This window comes from Eptesicus fuscus, chromosome 21 (assembly GCF_027574615.1).
Source record: "Eptesicus fuscus isolate TK198812 chromosome 21, DD_ASM_mEF_20220401, whole genome shotgun sequence".
NCBI lineage: Eukaryota > Metazoa > Chordata > Mammalia > Chiroptera > Vespertilionidae > Eptesicus > Eptesicus fuscus.
Genome location: NC_072493.1, coordinates 34,086,120 through 34,110,043, shown reverse-complemented (window position 1 = coordinate 34,110,043; position 23,924 = coordinate 34,086,120). Strand labels below are relative to the sequence as shown.

At 38.5% G+C, this 23,924-nt stretch overlaps 1 non-coding gene across 1 annotated transcript; it reads right to left on the bottom strand.

Moving 5' to 3' along the window:
• Nucleotides 1-9,881: 9,881 nt before the first annotated feature.
• Nucleotides 9,882-10,018, bottom strand: LOC114231001 (small nucleolar RNA SNORA76). The gene has a single exon (XR_003616985.2). It is a non-coding gene; the product is annotated as a small nucleolar RNA SNORA76 (small nucleolar RNA).
• Nucleotides 10,019-23,924: the final 13,906 nt, after the last annotated feature.

The following is a 23,924-nucleotide window of genomic DNA, read 5'->3' as shown; positions in this document are numbered from 1 at the left end:
GAAAAAGAACAAAGAATTGCATTTGAGGTATTATGATGTTAAAAATACTGTGAGTTTGTAAAGAGGATACTTTTTTAGAGAAGGAAGGTGTATATAGACATTCATTCAAAAGAAATACCATTAATCCACTAGAGGTATAGCTTTGTGGGAGCTAAAGATATATTCTGTTAAACTGAATGTATTTTACTTACTCTTGTGCCTTCATATCTCTGTTATTGTAGTTTAAAAGTGTTCATTTCTTGCCCTAGCTGGTTTGGGTCAGTGGTTAGAGTTTTGGCCTGTGGACAGAAGGGTCCCAGGTTTGATTCCCGATCAAAGGCATATGCCTGTGTTGTGGGCTCGATCCCCAGTAGGGGGTATGCAGGAGGCAGCCAATCAGTGATTCCCTTTCATCATTGATGTCTCTCTCTCTCTCTCTCTCTCTCTCTCTCTCTCTCTCTCTCTCTCTCTCTCTCTCTTTCTCCCTCTCTCTCTTCTCTCTCCCTCTCCCTTCTTTCCTGAACTCAATAAAAATATATTTAAAAAAATAAATAAAAGTGTTCTTTTCTTTTACCTGAAAGTCAGCTATTTTGCAAGCAGTTATTTTACTAAAATACACACTATCTTTCTCCACTCTTCTAAGTTTAATGACATGCATTTTTCAAGACAGTCATCAGAGTCAAGTTGCAGAATTTCCAGAGTTGTTTCCTATGTTCCTCAGAATACCAACTAGCCCATCCATTGGGAACAAAACTGGGCCTCACAAGCATTGTGCTTCATCAGGCTGCAAAAAATGGCTACAGTTTTAAAAAGAGTGCAGTTCGCCCAGTAAGAGTACTTCAGTCAAATTTTATGGTGCTTTAAATAAATGGGTTTTTATGATTATTCTTGCAAAACTTATGCTTTCTGATTTAACTTGCAACTAAAAGTGATGCTTTCTCTCTTTTGTCACCCCAAGTTCTCTTAGCACACAAACTACTCCCTGGGGATAAGCAACTCAGATGGAAACATACGATAACTGTAACTTAATGGGACCCCAATGGCCTTTAAAAGTTAATGCTCTTAGAGCAATTAATGAAGCTTCTGAAGAAAGGGATATAAGCCTGAGGATAATTTATGCTTTGGATGATCTGGCTCATTATTGACATTATTTAACATTCCCCAGGCACTCAAGTAGATCATGGCTACAAATCCAAAAATAGGACAAGAAAATATTTCTGACTCCTATAAACAGGAAAATATTCTTCATATTAGAAGAATAAAAAAAATCTTAAAATGGAACATCATAACTAGTTGGGGGAAGGAAAGTTTTTCTTTGTAAGAATTCTGCTAATAAGTACATGCATGAAAGACCGATAGAATCCTAAAGTCACATTTTGCAACTCTGGATGAAATAGTAGATCTAGGCTACAATCACTATGAATCTTAAAATTGTTAAGGTAAAGCATGATTGGTAATTTTATAATGAGGATCAGGTTAACATCATCTAAATCCCCTGATGAATCTTGATATCATTAAATATGGGACAGCCAGATATCATGGAGTCTCAATGATGTGTAGTACAAAACACCACAAGTGAAGTATATTTGTAAAAAATAATTGAGCTTGATTATCTTAAGTCCTCCAAGATCTAATTGTCAGTTTATAGTAAATACAGGAGAGAGAGGAAAGTTAACATAGTAAGCTAACCATGAGGAAGTAATCAGTCAAATGCAGAAAGTGGAACATTTGATAGTACATGCTAATGGAATAAATACAATGAGGAGCAATGTTATGAAATAGATGAGATTTAAAAGACATACAACTTAATGCAATATGTAGACATCAAGGAGTCTTTATTCAAATAAACCAAGTAAACAAATTTTCATGATATTAAGAAATTGACTTTTAAAGTATGGTGATTACTTTAAAATAATCGTGTTGGTTAGAGAAGCATATTTAAGTACTTATGTTGAAATGTTGTGATGTATGGGATTTTCTTTAAAATACTAGAGGCCTGATGCATGAAGATTCGTGCAAGAATGGGCCTTCCTTCCCCTGGCTGCCAGCACTGCCTTCGCTTGGCCGGAGCTGCCTTTCTGCCTTCCCACGCTGCCCAGAGGCCTGGTGTGGCTGGGGCGGTGCAGAACACCTGTGTTGTTGCCATGGCGATGATGCAAGCGTTCCACCCCACCCCTGGCCGCTTGGTGCCTGTTTATGCAAATTAACCCACCATCTTTGTTGGGTTAATTTGCATACTTCTGATTGGCTGGTGGGCGTCATGAAGGTATGGTTAATTTGCATCTTACTCTTTTATTAGTGTAGATTCTTAAGATATGTGGGTCAGTAGATGAATTAAGAGTGAGTATATGTTAATCTGTATTAAAGCTGGGTAGATGAGGGTTGATGAATCTGTTCTCAGTCCTGTTTGTTTGAAAATTTGTGTAGTGAATGAGGGAACATGAGTTGCCTATGAAAGACAAAAAGGTGGTACGTGAAAAAGTTGTATTTTCTGTCACTAAGGATTTGAAGACATGGTGGCATAATCAGATCAAATCTGGCTATTGTTTAGAGCTGATATAAAATTTTTAGACATTGTTCAGATACAATCACAAAAAACAGGAGTGTTTTAATTTTGTGTTAAATGACCATTTTTATAACTTGATTTAAAACATTTTCCTTGTGAATTTTACCTATTTGTATGATGTACATAATATAATTTCTAAAGCCCATTACTGATAGTTGCTCTATTAATTTAACCAAACCAAGATTTTTCTTGGTTTTAATATTGTCAAAATACCAAATTTTCTAATTTACTTTTTTTAGTAATACTGAGGGGTAAAAACCTTTATCTCCATTCTTTTGCAAGTGGTACTTTGTATCTTCCTTATGTAAATAACTTGTACTACAAGTAAAATGATTATTTGTTATACCTATTTATTTTGAAAATACTTTCTCATCTCTCACTCAAATGTTGTACATATATACAAACAACTTGACCATAATTTAGTTTATTTCAAACAAGTCACACAAAGTGCCTTTTAAACAATCATAGGCGATTATATGTGATTAAGTACCTGAAAAAATGTGTGAAATTGGGGAAACTGGGATAATAAATAATTTAAAAGGGTTTGCATCATTTCAAAGGTGCTGAGAAGTAAGACAACTTGAATTTAAATAATGTAGGCACAGTGTGTGTATGTGCAGAGGCTCTACCCTATAATGCACACATTTAGCCACACATATCCTCCTTACAGATTCTCCCAAAAGCCATCTAATTCACATGGCATCTTGTCTTCCATCCTCACTCTCTACCCTATCAGATCTGCAGAACACAAACCTTGAGTGAGTGAAACAACTACATCTGCCACTGACATGATCCCATCTATGAAACAATTTGTGATGTTTCAGGTTGTCTCATCTTTACACGAACACACACATTTACATTTTATTTTATTTTATTTTATTTTATTTTATTTTATTTTGGTAGGCACATTTAACATGAGCTATACCCTCTTGCCAAGTTGTTAAGTGTACAATATAATATTGTTGACTCTAGGTACAATGTTGTACAGCAGATCTTTAAAACATATTTAATCCATCCTGGTCAGTTCTGTGATACGTATTTTCCCCTAGTGATCTGGGAGACTTGCTGATTGTTCTCTCTGACCTGTTCTCGTGCACACTTTTTTTGTATAGCACTTGTCCTACCAGACACATCTCTAGAGGGACTCATTTCTTTCTGTTCTGCTGCGCTGAATGCCATCCTAACTCAAGATACTGTGTCTTAATGTCCCACTTGGTTTTCTTTCCAACTTATTGTTGCTCTTAGTAAGATGTTTGTTTACATCCATTCCCTGTTGTAAGTTAGACACGCTACACATCAGATAAGAAAGCAGAATACAAGTATTAGTGTCTCATGGATACTCTTGATTTTGTTGGGTAGTTTCAATTGCAGTGTTTTTCTGCTTTAATGGGACTCAGTGCTCATGGGAATAAGGAGTTACATAAAATGCAGTGATGTGAACAGATTTGAAAGAGCAAACACCACAATAAAGTTCACCTTCTGGGACTCTCTAGATTCTAGAACCTTGAAGGAAGATTGTGGAGCACCATTGTATTTAAGCACCACAGGTCCCTGAGCAGGCATGATTTCGAGACACATGGAGGGTCTCTGGGAACTGGATCAGTCCCAAGAATCGTTTTATGGAAAATATCCAATTAAGTGTTTAACTTTTCATGTGGAAGAAATCTCATTCACGTTAAACTAATTCATTGTGTTCGAGTAGGAAAAAACAAAGAATTACTCAGATACTGAAGATTAGAGAATTCCTAGGAGGGTCCATTCATTTGTGTAAAGTGGTGGCTCTTTCAAAGTTTGGTCCTGGGACCAGCATCATCATCATTTCCTGAAAATTCGTGAGAAATGCAAATTATTATGCATGACTTCAGACCTGCTGATTCAAAAACTCCTTGGAGGGGCCCAGAAATCTGTTTTCACAAGCCTACCTGGGAATTCTGGTGAGCGTGCAATTACGAACCACTGGTTTAATGTATATTTTTCAAAAGAAAGATTTTGACATCTTTAATTTAAAAAAAATTTTTAGTTAATATTGTAAAATCCTTTGAAATAATACTTTGGTTCAGATAAGTAGTTCTCTTTTTTCCTTTCAAGATTATTAATGAAGGCAATGAGATTTCCCATTACCTTTTTTTAAAAAAAAGTTATTTATTTTTTATTTTAAAAAATATTTTTATTGATTTCAGAGAGGAAGGGAGAGGGAGAGAGAGATAGAAACATCAATGATGAGAAGAGAACCATTGATTGGCTGCCTCCTGCAGGCCCCCCAACTGGGGATCGAGCTCACAAGGCAGGCACATGCCCTGATTGGGAATTGAACCATGACCTCCTAGTTCATAGGTTGATGCTCAACCACTGAACCACATTGGCCTGGCGATTTCCTAGTATCTTGATAATTCTGCTTATTGATAACTCAGAAAAATATTTATATTTATCATTATTATTAGAACCATCACATTTTACTGTTTTGCTGACATTTAATTGCTGTAAATGGCCTGATGCATAGCTATAACACCTGCACATTTCTAAGGAAAACGAGAAAGGAATGCCTGTAGGACCTTTAGAATCATGGATTAATAATGAAGCAACAATTAGGAATAGAGTAAAGCTCAACTCAGTTTCACTTTTCAGGTCTGAACGGCAGAATTTCCCTCAGTATATAATATAGTACATGTAACATTCTTTGCCATGCCAAGCACACCAAAGGAGCTTAATGTTAGCTTTCATTATATTGATGCTTTTTAGTACTTTAGAGAAGGTTCCTACAAGCCCTCCTGTTTATATAGCATTATGAAGTTTGCTTGACTAGTCAACAAAAACAAAACATAAATAAAAATATGAAGAAAAACCCCATTCAACAGCCTAATTTCTCATCTGGCTTTGTATATATATTACAAGCCCTAAAGAAAATATTAGAAATTAGCAATGTACAAAAAATAAGCTTACTATGATTAAGTTCAGTTAAACTCTATTATGACATTTCTGTTCTTAAGAGATGTCTTTATTTATTAAAGTGATATTTCTTGCTTAAAATTCTTCTTTGTCTGATATTAATATATTTACACCAGCATTATTTTAGTTAATGTTCTTATGATATATCTTTCCTCATTTTCTTTATTTTAGATAGTTTTTGGTCCTTTAAAACATACCTTGTTGCCCTAGCCAGTGTGGCTGAGTTGGTTGGGTGTTGTCCCATGTACCGAAAGGTTGCCGGTTCCATTCCTGGTCAGGGCACATGATCCAGTTGCAGGCTCGATCCCCAGTATGAGGTGTGCAGGAGGCAGCTGAATCAATTTTGCTTTCACATTGAAGTTTATCTCTCTCCCTCTCCCTTTCTCTCTCTCTTAAAAAAAGTCAATACAAAAATCTTAAAAAGAAAACATACCTTGTCGACAGCATATAGTAGGGTTTTTTGTATCTATCCAATCTGAAAGTCTTTTTCTTTTATCGAATGTTTATTTCATTAACACTTAATTTAGTTACAGTTATTACTGCAATTATTACCAAGTCTATAATTTTGCTTTATTTCTATTTTCTCTTTCTCTTTGTTCTTTTTCTCCACTTGCTTGCATAACTTTGGATTTATCAAGTATTTTTGTTAGTCCTATTCCTTTCTCATTTTTCAGTACATATTCAGTTGATTGCAATATTTATCCTTGATTTCTTAAAGTTTACTTGAAATTAGTACTTTTTTATTTCCAAAAGAATCCAGTTATTTTATAATAGCTTAACTCCATTTGACCTTTACTTGGGACTTTGTATTGTCGTTCCTCTTTCATGTTATTACCATTCTCCATCTTGTCTTTGAGGATATTTATTGTATTTATTTTAAATTCCTGGTCCATTTGTTTTGATAATATATAGAATGTATATTTAGTTTTTGTTTCTTATTGCCTGTGAGCTGCTGTATTCTTCTCAGTTATTAGTTACCCTGTCTGGTAGGAAGGGCCAGTGGCAGGTACTGACCTGTGACTTTCCTAGTGTGTTTGCACATAGGGAAAAGATGATCTTCCTGGTGGAGAGCTGCAGGTACCACAGAACTGCTGTTCTCTAACTCTTAAATGCTCTCTCCCCCTCGTGAACCCTTAAGTTAAGGAGTAGGAATCCCTTAGGTTTGGAGTTTAGTGTTTTTGGACTAGCTAGTGGAAGAATCAATGGGAGTTGGCTACACAATAGCCCATATATTTTCATCAGTGCCTCAACCTTGTAGGATTTAAGTTCTGCTCTCATATTTGAGCTCTGATAAGACTGGAGTGTCTGATAGCAATGTTGGGCAAAGGTTGTTCCAAAGCTCTATGCGTATGGGAGAGCGTGGAGGTGAGTGGAGACTAAAATAGACCTTACAAAGTTCTCCCACGAGCTCTGTTCTCACTGTGTTAGGTCGAGGCTGTATCTATCAAAGCCCCCATGCCTACCTCAGCTGGATGTTGCTGGCTTTGAAGATGGAGGAAGTGGACCACCAGCCAAGGAATGCAGGCAGCCTCTAGAACAAGCATGTCAAACTTGCGGCCCGCAGGCTACATGCCTCATTTATTTGGCCCATCTTAGCCTTTGAGTTTGACATGCTTGTTGTAAGCTGAAAAAGTTAAGGAAATGAATTCTCCACTAGATTTTTCCAGAAAGGAAGGCAGCCCTGTAGACACCTTGATTTTAGCCCTGTGAAATTCTTTTCAAATGTAGTATGACCTCTAGAACCATAAGAGTGATTTTCAAACAAGAATTTAAAAACACATACAATACTTGATTATTGAGACAGGAGCACTGACCTCTTTTCCCTTAGATTGTCAAATAAAAAATGACTATAATCAGCACAACAATAACTGTCTGGTCTGAATGAATCAAAATTATACCTATTTTTTTGTCAGGCAAAAAATATACTTTTGGTGTGTGCTTAATTTTAGTAATTAGTTTTTGTATACCATGAGAGGAAAAACATTGAAAATTGCTACTATAAGATAATAAATTTGTGTTATTTTAAGCCATTAATTTTGTGGTAATTGGTTATGGTAGCAATAGGAAACAAATACATTGCTGAATAGGATGAAGTAATTAGTAATGATAAAAACTAACATGCAAATAAGTTACTTGAAGATCCTCTTGATGGAGGTGAGTATAACTTTGCTAAATATTATTTTTTCCAGAATATCTTGTACAAAGTAACCAGAGTATCTTGCACAAATTTTAGATGATTTAGTGAAATAGAAACATTCTTTTTAAAAAAATATATATGTGTTTTAAAAATTGATTTTAGAGGGAGAGGAAGGAAGAGGGAGAGATGGAAACATCTATGGGAGACATCCATCAGCTACCTCCTGCATGCCCCCTACTGGGATTTGAGCCCACAACTTGGGTATGTGCCCTGACCAGGAATCAAACCAGTGACCTTTTGGTGCATGGGACAATGCTCAACCAACTGAGCCACAGCAGCTAGGCAAAAACATTCTTGAGAAAGGTTCAACTGAAGAACTAATTTCATGTCCTTGCAGGTCTTTTATTTGATAACTAGTGTCCTGGTACACGGATTCATGCACATTGAAAGGAAATTAATTAGAATAAATACTTTAGTATTACTATTCGCCCTTTCTCTATAATAGAAGTGTCAACCAAATTCATGATTGACAATGACTGATCGAAACACATGCATGCGATTGGTGCCAGTGAGAGAGCTTTATATGTATCGCACATGTGCGAGTCAACTTAGCTTTTTATATGTATAGAATAAACTTGCTTAATTAGACCTGCTTTCTGATTTAGCTAAATTTTTTCCAGCCCAGTGAAGCACCCCAACTTCTTTTTCATGTAATTGTCAGCAACACAGCAGTAAATATGAACATGAAGCAGATTATTATTGTAGATCATGCAGGGAGAACAAAGGTAAAATATTTAACTGTAGCAGTGTTTGACTATATTCTGTGCAGTGAGAAAACCTGAAGTCATTTTCAAGTTCTACCATTTCTTCTTTTCAGTTGGGTCAAGTTTATAAACTTTCTAAATTTCCATTTTCTGGCTAATGAAAAGAAAATAGGATTCTACTGAGTCTCCTCTCTACCTACTCCAGGACTTCTGTGAGGATCAAATGAGTTGAGGCATGTGAAAATGGTTCACAAACATTTGGTTAAATTGTAAAATGTTTGCACCTGGCTATAAAGCAAGTTATGTTCCTTGGCTGAAGAAACTCCAAGGAGGCTAGTCGCTAGGGAGAGGAAGTTGGGTGTTTCTAAGTGACGTCATTACCCGGTGCCCACATCCACTGTTTCCGGGCTGGGCTGGGCTGTGGGCCGCATTTTATGCCTTGGGGTCTTGGCAGCGTTGACTGCGATTTGGTGGGGTGTCCTGGGTGGTGGCAGGGCCTGTGTCCCACTTGGGGGAAGCTGACTGTTGGTTTGTCGGTGCCAGGTTTGTGGTGCCGTTAATTTTTAAATGGTCATTGTGCATCAGGGAAGCTTCTGTGTTGAGTGTCTGCCTCCTGGTGGTCAGTGCGCATCATAGCTACTGGTTGGATGGACACTTAGCCATATATATCTCTATCTCTATCTATCTCTATATCTCTATATCTCTATATCTCTATATATACATATATATACACACATATATATACATATACATATATATACATATGTGTATATATATATGTGTGTGTGTGTGTATATATATATATATATATATATATATATATATATATATGATAGTTGACTAATAGAAAAACCGTTCCATAATCAGTGTTTTTGAAAGTAAGTTTATTTAATGGACTTGAAATGGAGCCATTTCTATTTTTCTGAGCATATTATAATCAAATCCATTTTGCTCTACAAAGGCAAGAATGTTTCTCGACCCCACCAAAGATTTTAAAAACATTTTTTAGTCCAAGTAAAAGATGGTAAAATAAGTCAGACATCAATCTGGTTGTATATGGTTATAATTCCTTTTTATGGGTGTCAATATTTCATGGAAACCTTTTAAAATTTAATTTTGTTTTTTATCTTTGGTGTGCCACAGAATTTTTGTAATTAGCTTATGTGTGCCATGAGATGAAGAAGGTTGAAAACCACTGACCTAGGGCAGTGGTCGGCAAACTCATTAGTCAACAGAGCCAAATATCAACAGTACAACGATTGAAATTTCTTTTGAGAGCCAAATTTTTTAAACTTAAACTTCTTCTAACGCCACTTCTTCAAAATAGACTCGCCCAGGCCGTGGTATTTTGTGGAAGAGCCACATTCAAGGGCCCAAAGAGCCGCATGTGGCTTGAGAGCCGCGGTTTGCCGACCACTGCCCTAGGGCATAGTTTAAGGATTAGGTAGTTACAAACCCCAGACACCCACCCATCCCAGAGCAGTGCCAGCTGTGTTGCTCAGAGTGAAAAGGACTGCCTGCTGTGGGAGCAGTTGGCCCCAGTAATGTGCAAGCATGTGCTCTGGCGCTGCAGCCTGACCCCCGGGGGTACCACAGGCAGGTGCAATGTAGGCTGAAAGGCAGCTCCTGAAACCTTTTTTTGATGTATGTCCCATAAGAAGAAAAAAAAGAGAAAGAGAATAACAAGAACTTTCTTCACTGACTAATATGATAGTAACAAGTGAAGTAACAAGAGGATGAAACTGATAATTTATAAAAAAATACTGAAATGCTGGCAGGTGGTCAGACTATTGCCAGCCGCCTGGTTATTTTCTGCATAGTTTTGATATACCTGTCCAAGCATGTTTGGCAAAGTGGGAGTTTAGTTATTGCTGAAATTGTTTGCAAGAGTCTAAGAAAAATTCTTTACAACATGTTTGGGATTATAAAGAATTTGGCTGAAAGAAAACTGTAATAGATGCTTTCTCTTTGAGGTCTATTGTAGTCACTCTGGCAGCCCAGCCTAAATCTTACTATCTTGCTTTGGAGGTACTTGAAGGGAAAAATGTTTCATTTTTGTGAAGAGCTGTCTGACACAGGAAAACTTCACCTTCAATAAGATTATTTCTGGGCACAAGAACAATTGCAGCATTGTTTCTTCAAAATAGCTGGAATACACCTGAGAAGCCCTCCTTGTAGAATATGCTTCAATTTATGTCCCATTACTGCTGTCAGAGCTTTTGAGTCCAACTCTCTTTTGTTTCCAAATGATGGGTAGAGTTGTCACTTCATAGACAATTCAGAGAGGTGTTCTGAACTGTCATTGTTTAGGAAGGTTTTATTCTTCTGAAGACCTTGGAAGAAAGATGCAGTAAAAGATGTTAGGTCAGACACCTAAAGGTTTTCTACACTTAATTCCATTGTATATTTTCTCTACCTGATGGTTTCAATGATTTCGTGTGAGGGCATTTTCTTTGATGAGGTTCACAGAGAGAGTACAGGATGTTTTATTTTGATCAGTTTGGAAGTGGCTGGGGGTGGTTATATGTGTAAGAAAGCTTTCATGGCTTTTTAAATTTCATGTATTCTTTGCTCTGTAGTTTTCAGTTTCACCCAGATACAAGTTTTTTATTTTTTACTAGAGGCCCGATGCACGAAATTTGTGCAAGGGGCTCGGCCCTCACAGCCATGGCTTCGTCTGGAAGGTTGTCCGGAAGGACATCTGGTCTAATTAGCATATTATGCTGTTATTATTATAGATGTGTCCTTAGTTTTAATTCTTCTTCAAGAAAGAAGCCCTGTGTGCTTATGGGTCCTCCTATAGAAACAAGCAAAATCTGACACATTTACAGTCAACACTTCACAAGATGCCTTTACCCAGGTTTATTTGACATTGATTTTTTTTTTTCCTCAGAATATGATTATATTGTTATGGTTTTTTAAAAAATTGATTTTTAGAGAGTGATGAAGGGAGAGGGAAGGAGAGAGAAAAAACATCAATGTAAGAGTGTAATATCGATTTGGCTGCTTCCCGCATGCCCTCTACCAGGGATCGAGCTCACAACCCAGGCTTGTGTCCTGACCGGGAAGCGAATCAGCAACCCTTAGGTGCACAGGATGACACCCAACCAACTGAGCCACATTGTCCAGGCCTGTAGTTATGGTTTTAATCTTTCTCACCAAATATAACAAGGGTATGTCCTCAGACACTACAATCAATTTTCCATGAATTTATTGCTTTGAAATTTTAATTTTTCCTTTTTCAACTTTTTATTTCCCTCTTCTGTGATGTGGTTTATCCCCCTGAGAGTATGTCTCATTTACCTGTTCAAGAGCATTCTTATTTTAGTTGTCCTTGAAACTCTCTTTTTCTCTTCTTCATTTTTTGTTTTGTTTCATAAAGTAAAAAATTAGTCTACCAGATGATCCAGCAATCCCACTTCTTGGTATATAGCCAAGAGTTGACATCAGGATGTCAAAGAGATATCTGCACCTCCATGTTCATTACAATATTATTCACCACTAGAGGCCCAGTGCATGAAAATTGTGCACTGGAGGGGGGAGTCCCTCAGTCCGGGAGTCCCTCAGTCATTAGTCCTCAGTCCTACTGACCATAGTCTGGCCTTCCTCTGCAGGAGGCGACTGGGCTGGTCATTCAGGGGATGGCACTGCCCCCATCACCCCACCACTGCTGCTTGGCCTTCCTCTGCAGGAGGTGACCAGATGGGCGATCAGGGGACAGTGTCACCCCCATCACTCCGCCACTGCCACCTGGCCTCCCTCTGCGGGAGGTGACCGGACGGGCCGATCAGGGGAAGGTGCTGACCGCCCCCGCCCCCCATCGCCCATCTGCCATCTGCCATCACTAGTTGCCCCCTCCATCTCCGTTCCCTCCCTCTACCCACTGGCACATGCCTTGGCTGGCCTGGCACCGCCTGTTTACCAGCCCCGCCTCCTGTCGACTGGTCTTCCACCATTCGGTCAATTTGCATATTATGCTTTTATTATATAGGATAACCAAAATTTAGAAACAACTCAAATGCCTATCAACAGATGAATGGATAAATAAAATTTGGTACTTACATACAAGGGAATATTATTGTGTCTTAAGAAAGAAATCCTGCCACATGGATGAACCTAGAGGACATTATGCTAAGTGAAATAAACCAGTCAGAGAAGGACACATTCTGCATGATTCCACTTATATATGTTCTCTGTTAGACACAGAGAAGCAGAGAATAGAATGGTGGTTGTCAGGGGCAGGAGGGGGGGGACATGTTGCTCTAGAAGTGTAGTTTTAGTTATGCAAGTGAATACTTTCTAGAGATCGGCTGTGTAACATAGTACCTGTAATTCATAATATGGTATTGTTCACTTTACTATATGTTAAGAGGATAGATTTCATGTTAAGTTTTCTTACCACAAAAACAAAACAACAAAAAGCCCCCACAAAAGAGCAGAAAGAAAATTTTAAAAATATATATATTTTATTGATTTTTTATAGAGAGGAAGGGAGATGGAGAGAGAGTTGGAAACATTAATGAGAGAGAAACATCAATGAGCTACCTCCTGCACACTCACTACTGGGGATGTGCCCACAACCAAGGTACATGCCCTTGACCGGAATCGAACCTGGGACCCTTGAGTCCGCAGGCCGACGCTCTATCCACTGAGCCAAACTGGTTAAGGACAGAAAAAAAAATTTTGAGGTGATGGATATGTTTAATACCTTCGTGATGGTATCATGGGTGTAAACTTACATCCAGACTCATCAAGATATGTAAGTTAAATATGTGCAATATTTTATCAATTATATGTTAAAAAGCTTAAAAATGAATCAACATTTTCTTTATAACAATAGAGACATGCCTATCATTTCTACCTCTTCTCTTGAAATCCTTACTACCTCTAGATACATCTTCTCCAGAACTGTATTGATTGCAAACGTATTTTGCAGTAAAGTGGGGATTACATGTGCCTCTGTTTGCATCTCTCTACATTGCTCTTCTGCTGAAATCCATCTTCCTCTGGAATGTCTAAATAGAATGTTCTGCAGAAGTTCTCTGCTTTACTTTGTTTCTGGTTCCTGTAGTTTTTTTCCTACAGGAAATTTCAGCAATCTCATCCTTAGAGCAGTAATGTCTATTTTATTGTTCAGAATATTAACTGGGAATTTATAAAAATTATGAAAACATGTACTTTTTAGACATTTCATTATATTTCAGTAGTGAAAAGTTGGAGATAATTTAAGCATTCACCAATAGAAGATGATGATATTATGACATAGATTATGATATATTTATAAAGAGCATAATGCTATATTTTAAAGTGAAAGTGGATTGTAAAATACTGTGAATTCAATCATGTAGGTACTTTTGGGAAAAAATGATTGGAAGGATATAAACAAAATGTTAGCCATGGTTATCTGTGGTGGTGGGATTATTCATTTTATGTGTAATTTTTACTTTCATTTGTATGTTTTTCTTTTTTTTTTTATTTTTTAAAGCAAAGTACATGTATTTTTTTTATTACAGTTACAACTTATTTCCAATTGGAAAAAATCAGTTACAGTTCACACATTTTGCATTTACCTTATTTATCATTTTGCTTTCCTTTTATAGATTCTCACATACAACCTTAAACTCCACCATATTTATTAGCATAATTTTTAATAAAACCTATCTTGTCTGTTTTCAGAGAAATATTTTTCTTCTAGGAAGTATCCCTTTCTCTTAACATTTTCATGTAGACAAATAGATTTTAAGTTTTCTACTAACTTACTGTGATTATATACCTTATTAAAACCAGACTCAATTCTGAAATAGTAATTGATAGGTCTCCTTTTAGTGGCAGTTTTAGGAATTGTTTTCCAAGTTTGTAGGCATGAAATGGATGCCTTGTCAGTGAAATTATATACCTTGCCAATAGGAGGCATACACATGATGGTTATATTTTCTGAATTAAATATTCAAAGAAGTAAAACACCTCATCACTACTTCTATAAATGATGGGATGGATTTTTTTCAAAATTGAAAGTCCCAGAAAATTTCTTACAAATTATAGCATAATATATTGACATAGAAATGATATGATCTATTAAATGAAGATTTTGTACCTTAATGGGATATTAAAATAATTTAGGAAAACCAATTTATTTGACAAACAGGAGCCCTCTGCAGCAGAGATGTAACTTATCCAAAAATCTCTTGACAATTATTGGCATTTAACAAATAATTATTCAATAGCTACTATGTGCCAGACACCATGCTAGATATTAAGAATTTTATTTATTTTTATTTAAATTCTTCATTGTTTAAAATATTACATAAGGCTCCTTTTCTCCCCATTGACCTCTCCCCAGCTTTTCCCACCCCCTAGCACATGCCCTCAACACCCCTACTGTCTATGTCCATTGGTTATGCTCATATGCATGCATATAAGTCCTTTGGTTGATCTCTTACCTCTCCCTCTCCTCCCCTGCCTTCTCTCTTAGGTTGGATGGTCTGTTTGATGCTTCTATAACTCTGGCTCTATTTTTGTTCATCAGTTTATGTTGTTAATTATAGTTTACAAATGAGTGAGATCATGTGATATTTATCTTTCTCTGACTGGCTTATTTCTCTTAGCATAATACTCTCCAGTTCCATCCATGCTGTTGCAAATGGTATGAGTTTCTTCTTTTTTTTGTAGCAGCGTAGTATTCCATTTTGTAGATGTACCACCATTCTTTAATCCACTCATCTACTGATGGGCACTTATGCTGTTTCCAAATCTTAGTTATTATAAATTGTGCTGCTATGAACATAGGGGTGCATATATCCTTTCTGATTGGTGTTTCTGATTTCTTGCGATGATATTAAGAATTTTTATTGTTTCTGTTTAGTTTTAAATTTTTTAAAATTTCAGAGTTTTGGTCTTAGAAAGTACTTCTTTCACTGTAAATTATCTTTTTGTTCTCTGAAAACCCGTGATTAAATGTTGATACAGGGTAATTGTTCATAATCTCTTTGATATTGTTATTCTTTACTAGAGACCCTCAGCCTGCCTGCGGAGATCGGGCTGAAATCGACTCTCTGACATCCCCTGAGGGGTCCTGGATTGCAAGAGGGCGCAGGCCAGGCTGAAGGACCCCACTGGTGCACGAATCTGTGCACTGGGCCTCTAGTATGCATATAAAATCTTTGGTTAATCTTTTCCTGTCCTCCCCGCTTTCCCTCTGAGATTCATCAATCTGTTCCATTTTTCCATGCCTGTGGTTTCCACTCCTGTGTTGAGTGTCTGCCCCCCTGGTGGTCATTGTGTATGATAGCTACCAGTTGGACGGTTGAACGGTCGGCAGGTTGGCTAGTCGCTTAGGCATATACACACACACACACACACACACACACACACATATATATATATATATATATATATGTATATATATATACATATATATATATAGACTAGAGGCCTGGTGCATGAAAATTCATGCACTGGAGGGGGGTCTCTCAGCCTGGCCTGCCCCCTCTCACAGTTTGGGAGCCCTCAGGGGTGGGAAGTGACCCGGCGATCAGGGAAAAGCGATGCCCCCATCATTACCTCTGCTGCTGCCATTGCTGGCAATGCAAGCCTTGGCCAGACCTGGTTACCTGAGCCTTGGTCAGCCCTGGGCAGCTTGGCAGCCGCCATCCAAGGCTTTCCTGCACCTCAGGCCAGCCCTAGGCGGCTGGGCAGCCGACATCCAGGGCTTGCCTGCGCTTTGGGCATTCGCTGTACCTGGGGCGTCGGCTGGGCAGCTGCCATCTGAGGCTTGCCTGTGCCTGAGGCTGGCCCTAGGCAGCTGGGCAGCTGACATCCGAGGCTTGCCTGTTCCTTGGGCTGGCCCTGGGTGGCCGGGGGGCTAAGGGCGGGTCCGGCCGCACCATGCGCCTGCCACCCTGCCGGCTGGGCTGAAAGGACTGGGGGACTCTGGTGGGCCTGAGAGGACTGGGTACCACCATCTTTGTGATGGCATGTCAGTCAATTTGCATATTCCTTCTTTATTAGATTGGATTTACTGCTTTCTAGTAGTTTCTCCTATATATAAAATGTCTCGCATATGAAACATCAAATTTTATTTTCAATTACATTAGCAATTAAAGAAATACATTAACACTTAACAAACAAAAATAGAAAAAAATAGAGAATAAAAAATTCTCACACATGCACACCCATATACACATATGTGCTATCCCAGCTCACATCCCAGGATAATCTCTATTCTTGATGTGCACTTTCCCTGACCTTTTAAATGCACTTAAATTTGCACACAGATAAATATAATGATATAGTTATTTTACACAATTGTATTATAATGTTCATCTTTTACCACCCAATTTGCTTTTCTTAAGTTAAATCCTTTCTGAAATATTTTTCAATGTCAGGCCCATAAGCCTATTATCCTCAATAACTTCATAGTTTTTCACAGAACTATTTATAAAATAATAACTTATTTATGTGCTTCTCAATTAATACATATTTGGAATATCTCCAATGGTTCATTGTGTTGAGCATATCCTCTATGAACCTCCTTATACCCATCTTATTACAATACTAGAGGCCCGGTGCATGAAAATTCATGCACTGGAGTGGGGGGGGGGTCCCTCAGCCCAGCCTGCCCCCTCTCACAGTCTGGGAGCCCTCAGGGGTGGGAGGCGACCTGGTGATCAGGGGAAGGCGACGCCCCATCACACCTCTGCTGCTGCCACTGCTGGCAGCGCAAGCCTTGGCTGGCCCTGATTGCCTGAGCCTCGGGTGGCCCTGGGCAGCTGGGCAGCCGCCATCCCCAGCTGCCATCTGAGGCTTGCATGCACCTTGGCCGGTTCTGGGTGGCTGGGGTGCTGAGGGGACAGGGGGACTCCAGAGGCAGGTACGCGGAGCCACTTAGCTTGCCCCCTTGCCATATGCCTGCCACCCCGGCGGGGCTGAGGGGACTGGTCGCCACCATCTTGTGGCTTGGGTGCCACCATCTTTGATGGTGGGGCAGTCAATTAGCATATTCCCTCCTTATTGGCTGTGGGTGCTGCCATCTTTGCGATGGTGTGAGGGTCAATTAGCATATTCCCTCTTTATTAGATAGGATGTGGATTTTTGTATAAATGAATAGATATTGAACCACATGGCCAAATAGGCCAAATTTTCAGTACTGGTTTTTAAGTTACTGCTAAATTGCCCTTAAAATGGTACAGCAGATTATGACAGAATCTGTTTTCTACTCCTTTATCCACAGTGCATACTATCGACTTGAATAAACTACAACTTACGTAAGATTATAGGACCAAATGCTCTCCTGTAATTTAGCTTTGCTGATGGAGTGTACATGTAGAAAAGCTAGAGTAAGTTCTTTCTGTAAAATGGAACCCCACAGTTGCAAAAAATCAGCCATAAGAAATGCTACAGTACCATTAAAAGATTTAATATATGTGGCACATCTATAGAATGGCATTTTAAGGAAGGAAGAGATGGTAGCAGTGGACAAGAAAACAGCATTGACAAAATTTGTGGATAGGATAGCTTTATTTTTATTATAAACCTAGTTTTTTGAAAACCCATTTATAAAAAGGATCCAGAGACAAAACTGCCTATACATTAGAATATATTATCTTACATTTATCATTATCTTTAGTATTTTGTTATTTACTTTTATTATAATTATAATTATTTTACTTTTGTAAAAACTAGTAATTCATCCATTTGATGAAATTCCTTGGGTATTGAATTGTCAACACATAAGACATTTATAGATGCTTTTTTCAAAGCTGTAATCACACATTATTAGCAAAACTTTCTTCAGTGTTAATTTTGAAGTCAAATAAAAACCAAGTAATTTTTTCTCCTTAATTTCTTTCTGGGAGGAAAAAGTGTACACACACACACAGACACACACACATACACATTTCTATTCCAAATTTCTAACTATTTACAGCAGTTTCAACTTTATGGGTAAGAATTGACTTTTTATTTGTTTCTCCCCACTTTGTCCTCTCACAGTTCCTGCTGAGTGAGCATTCACATGCAAATGTACCAAAATCATCCCACAAACCTGTCATTTCACCCATATTGTTCTCATAAATTTGCTACCTCCCTTGGTGCAAACATATGATTTTCTTCTTCAGTTCACCTGAAAATTGCTTCTTCATGCTTTCATTTGGAATGGTATGGATTTGGGTATTGTCAGCAGTCCAGGGATGTATTTGAATAAAGTCACACTTACTAGATCTAGGGCAGTGTCATCAGTCACATGTGTGTCAGGGATTTGTCCTTTGGCCTTACAAATCTTTGGCTCCGAAATGAGCTAAGAACCTCACTTAGGAACAGGGCTCAGTGCTGTAATTAACTTCTGTCATTTTCTGGACTGTTAGAGAATTGTTTTTCCCAAATGAAGTTTGGTCTTTTTTTTTTCTAGAAGCTTTAAGTATTCCAGCAAAAGAGAATTTTATCTAAGAGAATCACTTTGATAGGACACTAAAGTTCAAGTATAAGAAGAATATAGGAAACAGCTTTATTCCTCCCCAAATTAGGCATTTGAAAGGACTCTGAAGGAAGGTTCCAAATATGGATGATAGTTCCATATTGAGCAGATTTGTCCTAAGCAGAAATTTTTCAATTATAAATAAAGCCCACATTATTCAATATAATTAATTTTCCAGAATATGAAGGTAACACAGTGATCCACATTATGAAAAAACTGGAAAATGCAGAAAAGGAAAATAATTCCAATGACATCAGGAAAGAATATATATATATATATATATATATATATATATATATATGTATATTTGACTCCAATACCAATTATATCTGCATGTTTGTCTATTTAAAATTCCATTTTCATAATATATAGTAATAATACTAATAAGTAATATTTATTGAGCACAAAGCTAATGTGTGTACTTCAGTTATTTTCTCATTCAGTTCTAGTGAAAAATCTATGATATATGTATTATTACATTCATTTTATAGATATGAGTACTGAAGTGTAGGGTGGTAAATTTTCCAGGACACAAATTTAGTAGACTTGGTTCTTTGTCTATGCACAATTTTGCAGCATTGTCTCTTTTAATCTTCACTTTGCAATTAGCAATCATATCACATTCATTGTTCATATTGTGTAGTCTTTATAACAATCATTTCTAATGATTATATCATGTCCATAAAGTGGAAGTGCCATAAAAATTGCATTATCCTAAGTTGAAAATTGTAGATAAATGTAAAAGGTTCAGTAGAGTACTTTGTTAAATACATTTACCCATATAATTGTTTCCAAAATTTTGGATTACTTTCTTAGGATATAGGTCCATGATTAAATTTATGCTAAAAAAGAGAAAAATGGATACTCTTTTAGCATACTCAATGTCTAATGATTATATCATCAAAATGTTTTCTTTTTGTTAACTCGAAGAAAATAAAAACATTTAATAATAAAAGGGTGAGACATAATCTATACTCCAATCTGGTGAAATGTTAAAGTCACAATTCTTCCATAACAAATGGTAGATTTCCAATATGACACAGAAGAGAAAATAAATGAGCCTTTGACATCACAAAAATGTATTTAATGATCATATTGTGTAAAGGGCTAATATCTGTGAACCAACATGACTTTACTTGCAATTGCTACTTGACAAAGTAATTGAATATGCATCACCACATATTTCTAAAGTGCAACCACCAAACTAATCCTTACAATCCATTCCTTCAGCAGAAGTTTGAACCTGCAATAAACAAGATTTAAAACCAAGGTACTGAATATCTGGCCTAGAGAAGGCAGTATAATGGGGTATATCACAAGGAATGCTTGTTCCTCTATTGTAATATTTGAGGAAAGGTAAAATTATGACTACATGAACATCAAGTCTGTCTTAAAAAGAAAAAATTTCCCAAAGTTCCCACACAATGTAATTATGGAGGTCAGGACAGCAGTCCCACCCTCCCATCTTTAAAAAAAATTTTTATTGATTTTTTACAGAGAGGAAGGGAGAGGGATAGAAAGTTAGAAACATGGATGAGAGAGAAAGATCAATCAGCTGTCTCCTGCACACCCCCTATTGGGGATGTGCCCGCAACCAAGGTACATGCCCTTGACTGGAATCGAACCTGGGATCCTTGAGTCCGAAGGCCAACACTCTATCCACTGAGTCAGTGGTCGGCAAACTCATTAGTCAACAGAACCAAGTATCAACAGTACAACGATTGAAATTTCTTTTGAGAGCCAAATTTTTTAAACTTAAACTTCTTCTAATACCACTTCTTCAAAATAGACTCGCCCAGGCCGTGGTATTTTGTGGAAGAGCCACACTCAAGGGGCCAAAGAGCCGCAGTTTGCCCACCACGGCACTGAGCCAAACCAGTTAGGGCCCTCTCATCTGATTAATATTGAGGGGCAAGGGGCTGATGACAAGGCTGTGCTGCTGCTGTTTCTGCTGTTGTAGATCCAGATCTTTTCTACTCCTATTTCATTGAGTCCCTGCCCATGGTCTGGGGGCTTTTAAAGGCTGTGGTTTGATGATAGTGAATAAGAAACAAAGTAGCAATGACTTTCAGACTTGGGAGTTTATGTCCGGGAAAACTCAACAATGCCTTGAGCATTGTGCACAGTGGCTAGAATGCAAAAATGATTTCAATCTTGCTCATGACATACCTGAGGAGATGGTAAGTGTTGAAGCCTGCCTCCAAATGCTCACCTCCAGGGGAGAAACTGGCAATGCTGAATACAAAAGATGGCTTTCCGTTGGTGCTGTATGCTGCTTCTCTCCACAGGCTTAGGTTTCCTCACACCATGGCGGCTGGGTCCCAAGAGCAAGTATCATGAGCTTTCCAGCCATAGCCTTCAGTGGTAGATGCCAGCAGGCCTTCCAGAGCCAGTACCAGGGAATTCTTGACCAGACAGTCAGACAGAACAGAGGACTCGCCCACTGAAGATTCAGTTACACAGCCAGCAGTGTTACCTGTGGGCAACAGTCTCTTGCAGGTTGAGTTCTTAATGAAACTGACTGACAAGGCGATTAGCATGTAAGAAGTCTTGGAATTAATGCCTGTTTAAAATATTGCAGACTGCCGCCATCTCACTGACAATTTCACACTCCCACGGGGTGAAGGAGCATCTCCCACATCGCAGGGGGCTCACAGCCCAGTTGGGTCAGAGACCAGGGACCAGGCTCGAGGAACTAAAGGGCAGCTATGGTCTCCTGAGGCAAATTTGTGACACCTCACTGCTGCTGGGCGGAACAAATGGACCCGAAGATGTGCAGTAGAAGGAAGCGTGGGCGTTTCTAGTAGCCTTAACCTTCCCATATCTAGGCCTCACGGTTCCACGCCAGGAGACCACGCAGCAGCCCGGCCCTGCCGGCTTCCGGAAGGTTCGAGATTTGCGGCCGAGCATGCACAGTTCACCCACCTCCCATCCAAGCCTAAGGGGTTCCTCCCCAGCCCAGCTTCTGGGCAGAGCTCCCTCCGCACCCCTGGCCAGGCTTCTGGGAGGAGGCAGCGCAGGCAGCACCATGACACTCGGAGCCTTGGGTGTGGCAAGGTTTGCATGATAGGTGGTGTGAGCCAGGCCCCCAGGCAGGAGCCTAGAAAAGGGGCGGCTCAGTGGGGCACTCGGTGGCTCTCAACCCAGCACTCCCTAGTCCCAGAGGACCCCCTGAAACCCAACATGTTTTCCAAAAAAGTTATATTAATCTAAAAATTGTCAGTAATTCTTGCGAGTAGTGGCTTTCCTGCATCTTTGTCAACATCAATACAATAATTTTAACTTTTATGAAATACTTGAAAAAGAACTTTACTAAAATAATCAAATATCGTAGTGATGAATAAAAAAATGAGTTAAAGCTTCTTACCTCTCTGTAAATTTCACTCCCTGAAGTATTCAATGTTTATGTTTCCTGAATTTGCTTCTAAGATATTTTCTTTTTCTTTTTTTTTTTCAGTATATTTTATTGATTTTTTACAGAGAGGAAGAGAGAGGGATAGAGAGTTAGAAACATCGATGAGAGAGAAACATCGATCAGCTGCCTCTTGCACACCCCCTACTGGGGATGTGCCTGCAACCAAGGTACATGCCCTTGTCCGGAATCGAACCCGGGACCTTTGAGTCCGCAGGCCGACGCTCTATCCACTGAGCCAAACCGGTTTTGGCCTAAGATATTTTCCATGGTACAAATATCTATGTATGTATGTATGTATCTATCTATCTACCTATCTCGTCTATACCTTCTACCTGTCTTTCTGCCTATCTATCTGAAATAGTGTGATGTGCATTATTATTTTGTTATTTAATCTGTTATCTAAGTAATGGATGTCACACCACTTTAAAATGTTAAATATATCGGATACCCTCAGAGAGGGTCTATTTCCAAGTTTTTGCTTCTCTGAGTGGCAAATTGTTTTTGACTGTTTCTTGTGCATGCTGGCCTGTTTTGAGAAACAAGGGAATTGATCTCTGTTTTCCTGGTTCAGCCTTAGTTTTACTCAGATCCCAAGTCCCTGGTTCTCAGGGGTGGGGTTCTCTCAACCATCCTGTCACTGCCCCCCCGTGTTAGGAATGGACTCAGTCCAGGATAGTTTCCTACTCTTCTCCAAGGGAACGAGATGATTTTCCTTTTCCCTTCCTCCACTTTCTCCAGCCACAGTGAATCTTGTACTCTGTCCTCAGGCATAGGATTTGCTGCCCTTTGCCTTGTGGCTTAACCCTTTTACGACTTAGAGGAGAAGGCACCTTAGTGTCTTTCCCCAAAGGCTGCTACTCTCCTCCTCTTGGCCTGCAACACCTTGGCCTGCAACATCCATGCTGCACAAGTTGGAGAAACAGGCTTTCTCCAACTTCCTCTTGCTCCCACTCTTTGACCTGTAGATTCTTATGCACATGTTGAGTCCTGTGTATCTAGCGAGTGGAGTCCTTGGAGAAGAGTCTCTGGTGAGTGCAAAGTGCCCCTTCTCAGGGTTTCTGTTCTGTTACAATCTCTCATCCTGGGACTTTGACAATTCACTATATATATATATATTTTTTACAATTCACCAAAATTTAGCCAAATTCTTTTTATCCTCTAGTGTGAAGATCTGATCTTCCTCCTGCTGCAGCTATTACAACAGTGCCCCTGCCCTACCTTTCCTTTGATATCAGAGTAGTTGGTTGTTCTATTACCTCAGCTTTTTGATGTGTCTAAGAAACATAATTTTGTCCATTATCCTCTTTTTCTTGTTATTAGGATGGGAGCAACACTCTTACATCTTAGGTGGAAACTGGAGATCTGCCTACATTCATGAAAAAAAATTTGTGTTATAGAATTCTTGGTTGATAAGTTTTTATTGTTGGTTGTTTTGTTTGTTTAGCACCTTAGAGATGTTCCAACTTTTCTTTGCCCTCAGTTGTTACCAATGAGAAGTCAGTGGTATTCAAAGCAGTGTTTCCTGGATACAAAATACGTTTTGCTTTTGCTTGTTTGCTTTTTTTTTTTCTGATTGCTTTCAATATTTTCCATGCAATTTTCATATGTTGACTGTTTTCTTACGATGTTTTTGGCACTATACTCTT